Genomic DNA, 16,475 nt, shown 5'->3' with positions numbered 1-16,475 from the left:
CAAAGAATCATGAATTATAATTTCTAACTTTTTCTGTTTTTTGAAATAACTCTGTTTCAAAGAAAGTAGCTCTAGTGAGCCATCTTAGAATTTTTTTGCTTTATTCTTATGACCTGTAAGCTATTTTACTAGGCTCAGTCATTATTCCATTTGCCATTCCTTAGAGAAGGATATCTTTGCTTGCCTGGTGTTGATTTGGGGTTAACAAATGATTTCACTGGGTTCTGACTGCTTGCTCAGCAATTTTGCAGGTTAAGGGGCAGGGACCTAGAGTCACAGCTGCAGCCACAACCAGCGCATAAGCTGGGTGCCATCACACTTATTCAGGAATGAAGGGCTCCCAGCCTGGCCAGTCCTCTGCTTGCTTTCAGACTTGTGACCAGGAGCCACATCTGAGGCCTTCACGGCCACTGTGCATTCCTACAGCTCAAGTGAGAGGACCCAAAGGACTGGGCTTCCCATGAATTCCCTATGCTCTCTTGCCTTCTGAGTCTCGGAACAGTGCCATCTCACCTCTTAGAATTGGAGTTTTAGTAGACATTTGTTAGCAGCCTCCCTGCACCCATGATCCATTCTCCTTTCCAGAGTCATGATTTCCATTTAGGTTCCATGTGTTTTTCCATGCTTATTTTATTCCCAGCTTAAGGGGTGGAACACTAGACCTTGGCTCAGTCAAATTTGCATTTCAACCCCCAGGCTGCAAGGACAGGTTTAGGAGATCAGCATGTGACCCAAGCCAGTCCAATCAGTGTGACTCTCAGAAATTTTGCGGAGAATCCTGGGACAAAGACTCTTTGCTGATGGATGTGGAAGAGGAGACAGCCAGCAATGGGAACTGTTGGCAGACACCTTGAATCTAGGGGGTGGAGGAGCCAGTCTTAGAATATATCTGACACCATGACAGGCAGAGCGGAGTTAGAAAGAACAAAACAAAACTGTGCTTTAGTGACATCCTGAGTAGCCGAATCAGTCTTCCTCAAATGCTAGAAAGAGATTCCTCTACATTTGTTTCCCCAAGTCATTAAATTTCTTTTGTTGTTAATCAATGTGGAGTCATGCTTTCTTTGCTTACATTCAACTGCGTCCTCACAGATAGAGAGGCATCTGTGGGAGTTTATTAGTTCCTCTTCCTCCCTTCCAGAAAGATTGCTTTCAGAAAGAGGGCAGCTTTCAGCGTCTTCTTTTGATCCAGGACCACTCAGACTGTGTCTGTGATTCATTCTCACGCTGCTAATAAAGACATACCTGAGACTGGGTAATTTATGAAGGAAAGAGGTTTAATTGAATCCAGTTCAGCATGGATGGGGAGGCCTCAGGAAACTTACAATCATGGTGGAGGGGAAGCAAACATATCCTTTTTTACATGGTGGCAGCAAGGAGAAGTGCCGAGCCAAAAAGGGAAAAGTCCCTTATAAAACCATCAGATCTCATGAGAACTCACTATCATGAGAACAGCATGAAGATAGCAGCTCCCATGATTAAATTACCTTTCATCGAGTCCCTACCACAATACGTGGGGATTATGGGAACTACAATTCAAGATGAGATTTGGGTAGGGACACAGTCAAACCATGTCAGACTGTATCTGAAGAATTAACTCTTCTAGATTTCTAGATTATAGGTTAGCACCAATCCTTGATTTCCAATGGTCATGCAGAAGTGTTTCCAATATGAATTTTTTTTTTTTTTTTTTTGAGATGGGGGTCTCGCTCTATCACCCAGGTTGGAGTGCAGTGGCGGGATCTTGGTTCACTGCAAACTCTGCCTCCCTGGTTCACGCCATTCTGCCTCAGCCTCCCGAGTAGCTGGGACTACAGGCACCTGCCACAACGCCCAGCTAATTTTTTAATGTTTTTAGTAGAGACGGGGTTTCACAGTGTTAGCCAGGATGGTCTTGATCTTCTGACCTTGTGATCCCCCCACCTTGGCCTCCCAAAGTGCCAATGTGAATATTTTGATGGTTACTGTATTAGTTTTCTAATGCTGGATAACAAATGACCATACATTTAGTGGCTTAACATACAGCACACATTGATTATCTCAAGTTTTTGTAGGTGAGGCGTCTAGACACAGCTTATCTGAGTTTTTTATTGTGGCCTTGTGAGAAGGCTACAATCAAGGCATTGGCTAGGCTGCATTCCTTTCTGGAACTCAGTGTCCTCTTCCAATCTCATGTGGTTGTTGGAAGAATTCAAGTCCTTGTGGTCGTAGGATTGAGGCTTTCAGTCCACAGAGGCCACCTCCAGTTCCCTGCGATGTGGTCCTCTCCAAAGGCAGTTCAGACCACAACTTGCTTCTTGAAGGCCAGTGGGACATTTTGTCCCTCCAGTCTGGTAAGATGGAGTCTTATAAATATATTGTAATATAATCACAGGAGTAATAGCCCATCACCTTTGCCATACTCTATTGGTTAGAAGTAAATCCCAGGTTCTACCCACCCACACTTGAGGGGAGCGAGTTACTCAAGAGTGTGGCTTGGAGGTAACATTAGGCTGTGTCTGTCACAGCCATTTCAATAGTAATTGAGATTTGTTTTCTAATTAATGTGTAGATAGGCTAAGATATGTCCCAACTTCTAGCACCATACCTTTCTTTTACTCTGTTTTTGATGTCAGACTGGCTTGAAGAATGGCTTTAAGTGTTTCTGAGGGATAGAAGCTAGTGTGGAAAAGTGAAAGTAAACCAAGCAACTGTGCATCAGAGAAACTTAGGAAGAAGGCACAGCTGAGGTTTTGCAATTCCTAAGGCTGCCCCTGGCTCTGCACCAGCCCGTCTGTTTGCCAAGACCCAGCAGAGACACTGTGGGGTTTATTTCTTCTGTTTAATTTTAGTGTGGGCTGCTTTGAATTTTGCTTTGATAATCAACAGGGGCTCACAGTAATGCTTAGACTTATATGAATGAATTTGTTTTGATATTGACTGAACCAGCAGCAAATCGTCTACCTTGGAGAGTGAGGAGATGGGATTTAGGTGTGAAATTCATTTCTGAGTTGTGCCAATGTCCCAAGCGGCTGCTGATTTACCTGGTACATTTCACTCAGCTCAACTCAACCAACTTTTAGTTCTGACATTTCTAAAGTGGTTCCCTTGTCAGAATTCTAGATGTGAAGAAGTTAATAACTGCAAACACAGCCAGCCTTGGAAATGAATTTTAAGAGCCAATGGGGGAAAAATAAGCCTGTGGATTTTATTTTTAAATGTAGCAAAAATAGAACAGATAATTAGGCTGAAAATTATCCTATTGCTGGTTCTTTTTGGTGATTTAGGACCCATTGTGAGACTTCATTCACTTTCCTGTGATTTCTGTCCCTAAGTCATAATTCTAGCGTGGTTACGTCAAAATTATCTCCACAGTAGTCAATTGCAGGGTTACACACAGCGAATTAAGACTTCAGGTGGTGAATAAACAGAAACAGCAGGAATCCTGGAAACCGAGAGCCATAAACCTTCTGTTCTTCTGAAAATGCTCCTGAGGACAGCAAAGAGTGGAGAGAGAAGAAAGAAAACGTGGCTTGTTACATAAAGCAAGAATTATTTCTAAATGAAAGGAAGGTTGATTCAATTTTCTCAAATGACACTCATGAAGTTTTCTCAAACAAGGGAACTCTATAAGAAGGATCAAATTACTAACACAATTTATACAAATAATGCGATGAATGTAAAGTTTTTTCAAAATGTAATGCCTCTTATTTCCTATTTCCTATACAACCTCCAGTCACTGTATAAAGATAGAGTTATCTTTAAACTTTTGTGACCACAGAGCACTTTACCTGATTTTATTTTTTGTTTCCTTTGCAGGTAGAAATATTTCTCAGATTATTGTTTAGGGGATTATTGTAATCAGAAATTGATTTATGCCTCATTTTCCATGTATGGTGAAAGCACTTATGATCCGTGCATGGCTGATTATATCACATTAGATAGTTAAACAATCACTTGCAATTTATGGATGTTATTTCTTTTGGCAGATGTTGCTGTATTTGATTGTCATGCATTTTGTTTAACCCTGGAAGAGCCCTTGTGCATAGTTAATGATGTCATAGCTCATAAGGTCAGTCAAATTAGCTTAGTAAGGAATCTATGGATCCATTTTGCATTGTCTGAAAAACCAACAACTTTATTATTATTTTCTGCTTCTCATAGATAAGGATAATTTTTTTCACATGCAGGATACTTTAACGTTGTATCTAACAATAACTTTTCTGCTCTCTTTCAGGGCAGGATGAGCAAATGAGTTTAGTTAGGTAGGTTAAGAAAGACCAACTATATTCCAAAGAGGCTCATGAGAGTAAGTGTGGATGGCAGGGTATTGAGAGTATTATTTATAAAAATGGCAAAATGGTTTATATACAGTCATGCATTTTTTTCATTTAACAATATATCATGGGCATTCTTCTCTGTCATTGAATATACATAAAATTTAAGAGCTATATACTATCCTGCAGGATAGAATTACAATTATGTAATCACACCTGAATTGATAGGTAGATACACTTAGATAGAAAAAATAAGACCTGGTGTTTGATAGATCAGTAGTGTAATTATAGTTAATGTAAATCAATTATACATTTCAAAATAGCTAGAAGAGAATAATTCGAATGTCCCTAGCATAAAAAAAGTATTTAAGGTGATATGTATTCCAATTACACTGACTTAATTATATGAATGTATTGATGATCACATATACTGCAAAAATATGTGCAGCTATTATGTATCAACAAAAATAAATTAATTCATTACAAAAAGAATCATGTGAAATTTAAAGTAATAGACTTATTCTGAATAGCTTCAGCCACAAATCAGGTTGTAATCTAGAGATCATCAAATTTTAGCCCTAAATAAATAAAAATATATAGTACTTAGGGCTGTCTGAAAATGAAGAGTTGCTTTGTAGGTAGGTATTCAAAAGGTCACATCCCAGAGCAGTAACACGACAATGAGAAAAATTCTACTCATTACAGAGGATACTTAGTGAGTGTGGCCAAGCCCCTGGTTTTTAGATCATCAGAGAAACAGTAATGGGATGGGGAGGCCCATGTTGAAAGATCAGAGACTCCAGCTTGGGAAACAGCTGAGGGATGGTGGTAGCTCCAGTGTGTTGACCTAGGAAAAGAACTACAAGAGGAAACAGCCGGGCTGAAGAGACTGGAACGATGCTGATCTACTGCAGTGGGGTCTATTCTGAGAACACAATGCTGTTTTAACATTAAAAAAGTAATGTAATTCACACAATGAACAACATTAACAACAAAGGAGAAGAATCAGATGATATTCTGCAATTGTTTGTTGCCAGTATTGTTCCTGTTCCATTTTTCTCTATCTCCTTCTCAGACTTCAATTATGTGTCATACATGTCTGTTATACTCTGTTCTATTCTTTCCATCTTTCCCTTCCCCACTTGTTTCTTTCATTGTAAGGCTTTGGTTTGGAACCTTTTCATAGGCCTATCTTTTTTTTTTCTAATTCTGTCTTTGACTTACAGTCTACTATTAAATCCATCTGTTGAGTTCTTAATTTCAGATATTTTATTTGCTCAGTTCTAGAATATCCATTTTAATGTGTTTTTTTGGTAGATTGTAATTCTATGTTGAAAGTCTTTATGTTCTCTTTTATTTTCCTCATCTTTCTCCGTTTTTTTATAAGCACATTTATTATATTTGCTTAAAAGATTTTATCTGCTAACTCCAATATCTCCAATATCTGGATTACATTTGGGCCCAGTTCTATTGTCTGTTTTTTCTCTTGATTACTAGCCACTGTTTCGTGCCTGTTCACATGCTATGTAATTTTGATTGAGTGTTACACACACATTGTATATCGGATAAGTGATATTTTTGTGAGGGGCTTTTATCCATTCCTTTGTTTGGTACCTAGGTCAAAGTGTTAATCCTCTCAATCTAATCAGATTTTTATCAGTTTTAGGATTGGGTAGCAGCTTTAGTTATATTCAGTCCATCTCTGTGGTCAAATGTCTCAAGGATGAAACCTGTGGCATGCTTGTTACAGAGCACTTCTAGTGGGATTTTGTTGCCTAAGCACTGTGGGACTGCAGGAGAGTTCAGTCTGTCTTCTCATCCCACTCTTGCTTTCCACTGCCTCAGCGCTCAGCAGTGGCCTTCTGGGAAAAATAGCTATGCATTTGGGTCTCCTCTGGATTTCACCTCCCATGTCAGCCCATGTAGCTATCAAAAGCTATGCTGGTTTCTCTTGCCCCTAGCAGTGTACCACTTCCTATGCCAAGGCAGTCCTCAGCTCGTACCACAATTAGCCTGTGTCTCCAGGGAACATAACAGCTAACCATCTCAGTCCACATAGGAAAGTCTTTCAATTTTTTCTAGAATTGCAGCTGGAATGATGGCTTGCTGCTGCCTCTGATTTCCTGCTTCGACAAAAGGGATGTTTTCACACCTATAATCCATAGCAGCTTCCACCTGTACTTTGAATTCATGCAGGGCCAACATTCTTACAACCCTCTAGGTCATTTGGAACTTAACAAACAAATGGATATGCAAATTACTTTTTGGCACCTTTTAAAATCCCCAGGACCAGGCACACTGAAGGTTATAAAACAAGACAAAAATAATTTATTGAGCATGTACTATATTTTAGGCAATGTTCTCAGCCCTTTCTTTATAACCCTACAAGGATGGTATTACTATAACCTTGTCCTACAGATACAGAAATTGAAGTTTCAAGAGATAAAGTAATTGTTCAAATAATAAATGACAGAACTATAGCTTGAAGCAGGTCTCTCTGATGTCTGTTATGCTTAGCTATTATGCTATAAACACTTGTCAAGAGAAGGACACTAGTAGTTATAAGTCAGAAGGCATACAAATGGTGCCTCTGGCATATATAACACACCTGTCCACACAGAGAAGCAGATGTACTACGATGACCACTTACTATCACATATAACTCTCACTTAAGGACGTACAGTGAAGAACATGTGAATAATGTCACAAGGTTTGTTGGCACAGATTCTTTATATTATTTATTTCTGGTATTATTTCAAATGAACTCCTCTATTTCCCCAATTGATTAGATTTCAAAATATTTAAGGCCCAATGTTTAAGCTTCAGTTTGATTTTCATCATACTTTCTTATCAGCAGAAGTAATTTTGAGTTTTGCAGAAAAGACTTAAAAGCAATTTTAATTCAGGGTATCCATAGAGTAAGGCTAGCTTTGCTAAATTTGCCATTAGATTTAATGATTCTTTCCTGATATTAGCATCACAGAGAGAATAGGGAAATAGAAACGTCCTCCACTCATTGTTTCTACATGTTTTTCTTGGTTCTGAAATGCATTTTTACTTCGTTGTTTTTTAGATGCAATTGTCTCACTAGAAGGTCCATGACTATGTTATTATGGGCTCATTATCTATGTATTTTTTCTCATACTTTAATTTTTAGTTTCAAGATGCCCTTGGTCAAAACTCCCATGAATGTTTCTTTCCTTTCTTACAGTTGTCTGCCTGCAGCAAAATCAATCTCAGAAATTTTTAACTAGAAGAGAAGAAAGAAAAATCACTGAATATGTGAAGGTGACAATATCTGCTCCTCCTGGCACAAGCTTCCCAAGGGAACTAATTTCTTAGGCCCCACAGATGTCAGAGAATTAAAAATAGGGAGGAAAGCAAGGAGGCACCCACCAAATCCACTCATTTTTCAGTTACAGAAACAAAACCAAGAAAAAGGAGACAATTTGCCCAAGATCATTTTGCTTGTAGTGCAACACTGGCCTTAAAACCCAGGAATTCTGACTCCCGGTTCAGTGTTCTTTCTAAAACCCATCACTGGACAAGCCTTTGTTATGAAGCCACTCGAAGTAATGCTGAGGAAGATGACACCACCATTTGTGTTTTGTGATTTGTTTCTTCATAAATTAATGTTTCAGGAATCCTCATTTTTACCTCTTTCAGACCACGGCAAGACATCCAAATCTTGTAAGCATTATCTGTGATACCAGGGGCCTTAGTGGCAAAAATTTGTTCCCAGAACTTGTGTCTTTGAATATTTTAAAAGGATTTTACATCATGTGTGGAGGTTTGAATGACAAGGTCAACAGACCATGAAGAAGGGGGCCCATTCTAATCAGTCCCAGAGACTTGCCTGAATGTCCAGTCTCTGTAAGTCCCTTTTCAGTCCCTGTGGGGCTAAAAAAATGTGAAAAACACTAGTTTTTGGCTTGGGAGAGAAAAATGAACGTGTGGTTATACAATATCTCCATTTTATCAATTCAGTTTTAATTCTTTAATTACCACTAAGATTTGACGCCAAAAAATTTACCATAGTTTGTTCTGAGTCTGATACTTGGCTTATTAACTAAATTACTTCTTAATGAAATCAAACCCCTGAAATATACCAGTAAAATTTAAATTGGCTTTTTTGGATATTAAAAAGTCAATTTAAAACATGCTTAGTTTATACTTTGCCAATCTGCCAAGAGCCCATGTTGCAGGTAACATTGCCCTAAAGTTAACATACTAACCTACCAGTTCAGTTTAACAACCATTTAAATAACAATGATGACAATGGCAACAATAACCACTATAGTTCATGGAGTTCTTACTTTGTACAAGACTGAAGCAGCAAAAAGATGATTAAGACACAATCCCTAGGTTCAAGAAGTTCCAGACTGAGAGTGAAAGATCTGCAAATAGAGATGGTGTGATAAGCAACATAGTGAGTATAAGATTTAACATTTAGGCCGGGTTCTGTGGCCCAGGCCTATAATCCCAGCACTTTGGGAGGCTGAGGTGGGTGGATCATGTCAGGTCATGAGTTCGAGACCAGCCTGGCCAACATGGTGAAACCTCATCTCCATTAAAAATACAAAAAATGTAGCCGGGCATGGTGTCACACACCTGTGGTCACAGCTGCTCGGGAGGCTGAGGCAGGAGAATTGCTTGAATACAGGAGGTGGAGGTTGCAGTGAGCCAACATCATGCCACTGTACTCCAGCCTGGGTGAGAGCAAGACTTTGTCTCAACAACAACAACAACAACAACAAGATTTAAAATTTAAATCTAAAAGTAGTAATAAATAAAAGTACTTCAGAGAAACACGTGATTACCTCCGTCTGGAGGTGGTTCAGGAAATGTTAAACAATCAGCTTTCCTGGGAAAAGTCCCGATTTGTAAGTTCACCAATTCTTGTTGTGTAAATTTTACTTTGTTGGCTGATTTCAAGCTAACGACCTAAAGTCACAGAAAGCAGATATGAGAAGAGATTCATATAGCTGGCTTTCTGCTTCTCATGTAAGCTGGCTCCAACACGTCATTGGGGTGGCCAGAGAATGTTCTACAGAGGAGGTGATAATTGAACAGAATTTGGAAAAAAATAGGAATTCATCATAATAAGTGTGGAAGGGCATTCCAGGAAACAATCCAATATACAATGGCATGGACATAACTTTAAATAATAAAATACGAAAGATATGTTGCCATCTTTTTGTTAAACTTACCTTGAGTGTCACTGAATGAATGACAATGCTGATCAGGCATATAGAGAATGACATCATTTTCATAAAAGGGATTTGTAAAAGTTAAAATTGTTCTTCTCTCTTTCCATCAACACTTAGTTAAAAATACCTGATATACGATAGTCACTTAATAAGAATTTGATCACTCTCTATAGACATGTCTTTGATTCTATAAAAGCATTTTTCTTTTTTTTTTTATTTTGAGCAGCAATATTTTTTTTATTTTTTTAATTTATTTTATTTCATTTTTTATTATACTTTAAGTTCTAGGGTACATGTGCATAATGTGCAGGTTTGTTACATATGTATACTTGTGCCATGTTGGTGTGCTGCACCCATCAACTCGTCAGCACCCATCAATTCATCATTTATATCAGGTATAACTCCCAATGCAATCCCTCCCCCCTCCCCCCTCCCCATGATAGGCCCCGATGTGTGATGTTCCCCTTCCCGAGTCCAAGTGATGTCATTGTTCAGTTCCCACCTATGAGTGAGAACATGCGGTGTTTGGTTTTCTGTTCTTCTGATAGTTTGCTAAGAATGATGGTTTCCAGCTGCATCCATGTCCCTACAAAGGACGCAAACTCATCCTTTTTTATGGCTGCATAATATTCCATAGTGTATATGTGCCACATTTTCTTAATCCAGTCTGTCATAGATGGACATTTGGGTTGATTCCAAGTCTTTGCTATTGTGAATAGTGCCGCAATAAACATACATGTGCATGTGTCTTTATAGCAGCATGATTTATAATCCTTTGGGTATATACCCAGTAGTGGGAAGGCTGGGTCATATGGTACATCTAGATCTAGATCCTTGAGGAATCGCCATACTGTTTTCCATAATGGTTGAACTAGTTTACAATCCCACCAACAGTGTAAAAGTGTTCCTATTTCTCCACATCCTCTCCAGCACCTGTTGTTTCCTTTTTAATGATTGCCATTCTAACTGGTGTGAGATGGTATCTCATTGTGGTTTTGATTTGCATTTCTCTGATGGCCAGTGATGATGAGCATTTTTTCATGTGTCTGTTGGCTGTATGAATGTCTTCTTTTGAGAAATGTCTGTTCATATCCTTTCCCCACTTTTTGATGGGGTTGTTTGTTTTTTTCTTATAAATTTGTTTGAGTTCTTTGTAGATTCTGGATATTAGCCCTTTGTCAGATGAGTAGATTGCAAAAATTTTCTCCCATTCTGTAGGTTGCCTGTTCACTCTGATGGTAGTTTCTTTTGCTGTGCAGAAGCTCTTTAGTTTAATCATATCCCATTTGTCAATTTTGGCTTTTGCTGCCATTGCTTTTGGTGTTTTAGACATGAAGTCCTTGCCCATGCCTATGTCCTGAATGGTACTACCTAGGTTTTCTTCTAGGGTTTTTATGGGATTAGGTCTAACATTTAAGTCTCTAATCCATCTTGAATTAATTTTCGTATAAGGAGTAAGGAAAGGATCCAGTTTCAGCTTTCTACTTATGGCTAGCCAATTTTCCCAGCACCATTTATTAAATAGGGAGTCCTTTCGCCATTTCTTGTTTCTCTCAGGTTTGTCAAAGATCAGATGGCTGTAGATGTGTGGTATTGTTTCTGAGGACTCTGTTCTGTTCCATTGGTCTATATCTCTGTTTTAGTACCAGTACCATGCTGTTTTGGTTACTGTAGCCTTGTAGTATAGTTTGAAGTCAGGTAGCATGATGCCTCCAGCTTTGTTCTTTTGACTTAGGATTGTCTTGGCAATGCGGGCTCTTTTTTGGTTCCATATGAACTTTAAAGCAGTTTTTTCCAATTCTGTGAAGAAACTCATTGGTAGCTTGATGGGGATGGCATTGAATCTATAAATAACCTTGGGCAGTATGGCCATTTTCACGATATTGATTCTTCCTATCCATGAGCATGGTATGTTCTTCCATTTGTTAGTGTCCTCTTTTATTTCACTGAGCAGTGGTTTGTAGTTCTCCTTGAAGAGGCCCTTTACATCCCTTGTAAGTTGGATTCCTAGGTATTTTATTCTCTTTGAAGCAATTGTGAATGGAAGTTCATTCATGATTTGGCTCTCTGTCTGTTACTGGTGTATAAGAATGCTTGTGATTTTTGCACATTAATTTTGTATCCTGAGACTTTGCTGAAGTTGCTTATCAGCTTAAGGAGATTTTGGGCTGAGACGATGGGGTTTTCTAAATATACAATCATGTCATCTGCAAACAGGGACAATTTGACTTCTTCTTTTCCTAACTGGATACCCTTTATTTCTTTCTCTTGCCTGATTGCCCTAGCCAGAACTTCCAACAGTATGTTGAATAGGAGTGGTGAGAGAGGGCATCCCTGTCTTGTGCCAGTTTTCAAAGGGAATTTTTCCAGTTTTTGCCCATTCAGTATGATATTGGCTGTGGGTTTGTCATAAATAGCTCTTATTATTTTGAGGTACGTTCCATCAATACTGAATTTGTTGAGCGTTTTTAGCATGAAGCACTGTTGAATTTTGTCAAAAGCCTTTTCTGCATCTATTGAGATAATCATGTGGTTTTTGTCTTTGGTTCTGTTTATATGCTGGATTACATTTATTGATTTGCGAATGTTGAACCAGCCTTGCATCCCAGGGATGAAGCCCACTTGATCATGGTGGATAAGCTTTTTGATGTGCTGCTGAATCCAGTTTGCCAGTATTTTGTTGAGGATTTTTGCATCGATGTTCATCAGGGATATTGGTCTAAAATTCTCTTTTTTTGTTGTGTCTCTGCCAGGCTTTGGTATCAGGATGATGCTGGCCTCATAAAATGAGTTAGGGAGGATTCCCTCTTTTTCTATTGATTGGAATAGTTTCAAAAGGAATGGTACCAGCTCCTCTTTGTACCTCTGGTAGAATTCAGCTGTGAATCCATCTAGTCCTGGACTTTTTTTGGTTGGTAGGCTATTAATTATTGCCTCAATTTCAGAGCCTGCTTTTGGTCTATTCAGGGATTCAACTTCTTCCTGGTTTAGTCTTGGAAGAGTGTAAGTGTCCAGGAAATTATCCATTTCTTCTAGATTTTCTAGTTGATTTGCGTAGAGGTGTTTATAGTATTCTCTGATGGTAGTTTGTATTTCTGTGGGGTCCATGGTGATATCCCCTTTATCATTTTTTATTGCGTCTATTTGATTCTTCTCTCTTTTCTTCTTTATTAGTCTTGCTAGTGGTCTGTCAATTTTGTTGATTTTTTCAAAAAACCAACTCCTGGATTCATTGATTTTTTAGAGGGTTTTTTGTGTCTCTATCTCCTTCAGTTCTGCTCTGATCTTAGTTATTTCTTGCCTTCTGCTAGCTTTTGAATGTGTTTGCTCTTGCTTCTCCAGTTCTTTTAATTGTGATGTTAGAGTGTCAATTTTAGATCTTTCCAGCTTTCTCTTGTGGGCATTTAGTGCTCTAAATTTCCCTCTACACACTGCTTTAAATGTGTCCCAGAGATTCTGGTATGTTGTATCTTTGTTCTCATTGGTTTCAAAGAACATCTTTATTTCTGCCTTCATTTCGTTATGTACCCAGTAGTCATTCAGGAGCAGGTTGTTCAGTTTCCATGTAGTTGAGTGGTTTTGATTGAGTTTCTTAGTCCTGAGTTCTAGTTTGATTGCACTGTGGTCTGAGAGACAGATTGTTATAATTTCTGTTCTTTTACATTTGCTGAGGAGTGCTTTACTTCCAATTATGTGGTCAATTTTGGAATAAGTGCGATGTGGTGCTGAGAAGAATGTATATTCTGTTGATTTGGGGTGGAGAGTTCTATAGATGTCTATTAGGTCCGCTTGGTGCAGAGATGAGTTCAATTCCTGGATATCCTTGTTAACTTTCTGTCTCGTTGATCTGTCTAATGTTGACAGTGGAGTGTTGAAGTCTCCCATTATTATTGTATGGGAGTCTAAGTCTCTTTGTAAGTCTCTAAGGACTTGCTTTATGAATCTGGGTGCACCTGTATTGGGTGCATATATATTTAGGATAGTTAGCTCTTCCTGTTGAATTGATCCCTTTACCATTATGTAATGGCCTTCTTTGTCTCTTTTGATCTTTGATGGTTTAAAGTCTGTTTTATCAGAGACTAGGATTGCAACCCCTGCTTTTTTTTGTTCTCCATTTGCTTGGTAGATCTTCCTCCATCCCTTTATTTTGAGCCTATGTATGTCTCTGCATGTGAGATGGGTCTCCTGAATACAGCAGACTGATGGGTCTTGACTCTTTATCCAGTTTGCCAATCTGTGTCTTTTAATTGGAGCATTTAGTCCATTAACATTTAAGGTTAATATTGTTATGTGTGAACTTGATCCTGCCATTATGATATTAACTGGTTATTTTGCTCGTTAGTTGATGCAGTTTCTTCCTAGCCTCGATGGTCTTTACATTTTGGCATGTTTTTGCAATGGCTGGTACCAGTTGTTCCTTTCCATGTTTAGGGCTTCCTTCAGGGTCTCTTCCTTCAGGTCTCTTCCAGTTGATCAAGTCGGTTACTGAAGCTTGTACATTTGTCACGTATTTCTCGTGTCATGGTTTTCATCTCTGTCATTTCGTTTATGACCTGTAAGGCAGGCCTGGTGGTGACAAAATCTTTAAGCATTTGCTTATCTGTAAAGGATTTTATTTCTCCTTCACTGATGAAACTTAGTTTGGCTGGATATGAAATTCTGGGTTGAAAATTCTTTTCTTTAAGAATGTTGAATATTGGCCCCCACTCTCTTCTGGCTTGTAGAGTTTCTGCCGAGAGATCTGCTGTTAGTCTGATGGGCTTCCCTTTGTGGGTAACCCGACCTTTCTCTCTGGCCGCCCTTAAGATTTTTTCCTTCATTTCAACTTTGGTGAATCTGGCAATCGTGTCTTGGAGTTGCTCTTCTGGAGGAGTATCCTTGTGGCGTTCTCTGTATTTCCTGAATTTGAATGTTGGCCTGCCCTACTAGGTTGGGGAAGTTCTCCTGGATGATATCCTGAAGAGTGTTTTCCAACTTGGTTCCATTTTCCCCCTCACTTTCAGGCACCCCAATCAGACGTAGATTTGGTCTTTTTACATAATCCCATACTTCTTGCAGGCTTTGTTCATTTCTTTTTCTTTTTTTTTCTTTTGGTTTCTCTTCTCGCTTCATTTCATTCATTTGATCCTCAATCCCTGATACTCTTTCTTCCAGTTGATCAAGTCGGTTACTGAAGCTTGTACATTTGTCACGTATTTCTCGTGTCATGGTTTTCATCTCTGTCATTTCGTTTATGACCTTCTTTGCATTAATTATTCTAGCTATCAATTCTTCCACTCTTTTTTCAAGATTTTTAGTTTCTTTGCACTGGGTACGTAATTCCTCCTTTAGCTCTGAGAAGTTTGATGGACTGAAGCCTTCTTCTCTCATCTCGTCAAAGTCATTCTCTGACCAGCTTCGATCCATTGCTGGCGATGGGCTGCACTCCTTTGCAGGGGGAGATGCGCTCTTATTTTTTGAATTTCCAGCTTTTCTGCCCTGCTTCTTCCCCATCTTTGTGGTTTTATCTGCCTCTGGTCTTTGATGATGGTGACGTACTGATGGGGTTTTGGTATAGGTGTTCTTCCTGTTTGGTAGTTTTCCTTCTAATAGTCAGGATCCTCAGCTGTAGGTCTGTTGGAGATTGCTTGAGGTCCACTCCAGACCCTGTTTGCCTGGGTATCAGCAGCAGAGGTTGCAGAAGATAGAATATTGCTGAACAGCAAGTGTACCTGTCTGATTCTTACTTTGGAAGCTTCCTCTCAGGGGTGTACTCCACCCTGTGAGGTGTGGGGTGTCAGACTGCCCCTAGTGGGGGATGTCTCCCAGTTAGGCTACTCAGGGGTCAGGGATCCACTTGAGCAGGCAGTCTGTCCGTTCTCAGATCTCAACCTCTGTGTTGGGAGATCCACTGCTCTCTTCAAAGCTGTCAGACAGAGTCGTTCGGGTCTGCACAGGCCTCTGCTCCTTCCCCTGTTGTTTTTTAGCTGTGCCCTGTCCCCAGAGGTGGAGTCTACAGAGACAGGCAGGTTTCCTTGAGCTGCTGTGAGCTCCACCCAGTTGGAGCTTCCCAGCGGCTTTGTTTGCCTACTTAAGCCTCAGCAATGGCGGGCGCCCCTCACCCAGCCTCGCTGCTGCCTTGCAGTTAGATCGCAGACTGCTGTGCTAGCAATGAGGGAGTCTCCGTGGCCGTGGGACCCTCCCGGCCAGCTGTGGGTATAATCTCCTGGTGTGCCCGTTTGCTTAAAGCGCAGTATTGGGGTGGGAATTACCCGATTTTCCAGGTGTTGTGTGTCTCAGTTCCCCTGGCTAGGAAAAGGGATTCCTTCCCCCTTGCGCTTCCCAGGTGAGGCAATGCCTCGCCCCGCTTCAGCTCTTGCTGGTCAGGCTGCAGCAGCTGACCAGTACCGATTGTCCGGCACTCCCCAGTGAGATGACCCCAGTACCTCAGTTGAAAATGCAGAAATCACCTGGTCTTCTGTGTCGCTCGCGCCAGGAGTTGGAGACTGGAGCTGTTCCTATTTGGCCATCTTGCTCCGCCCCCTAAAAGCATTTTTCTAAATGAAAATAAACTGATAGTAGAATACTTGCAATCTCAGTTGTTAATATATCTATAGACCAAAAATTTCATTTAGATTTTTGTGACAGTTTCATAGAAAATTCTTCCCAAATTTCTGTTTTTAAGAGCAGAAGAAAATCTCTATACACAAAGATATACCCTAATTTATAGCAGAAAAAATTTATGAAGAGCCTAAAAGTTCAACACTAGGAGAATGCTTAAGTAAATGATATAGTATATACATTCAAAATCCTATTACATAGTCATGAAAAATGACACATATAATGACTATGTAGTTATATAGAAGATGTTTGTTATCTAAAATTAAGTGGAAAAGAAAAAGCTACAAAATTTTATTTATACTATGCACAGGAAATAAAGAAAGGAAAAATATGTGCTTAATTAGCCATGATTGTGTTTGAGTAGATGCTTAATCAATTACAAGGTTGATTATTACAGATCAACCTTGTA

This window comes from Rhinopithecus roxellana, chromosome 10 (assembly GCF_007565055.1).
Source record: "Rhinopithecus roxellana isolate Shanxi Qingling chromosome 10, ASM756505v1, whole genome shotgun sequence".
Lineage (NCBI taxonomy): Eukaryota > Metazoa > Chordata > Mammalia > Primates > Cercopithecidae > Rhinopithecus > Rhinopithecus roxellana.
Note: the sequence above shows the minus strand (reverse complement) of the source record.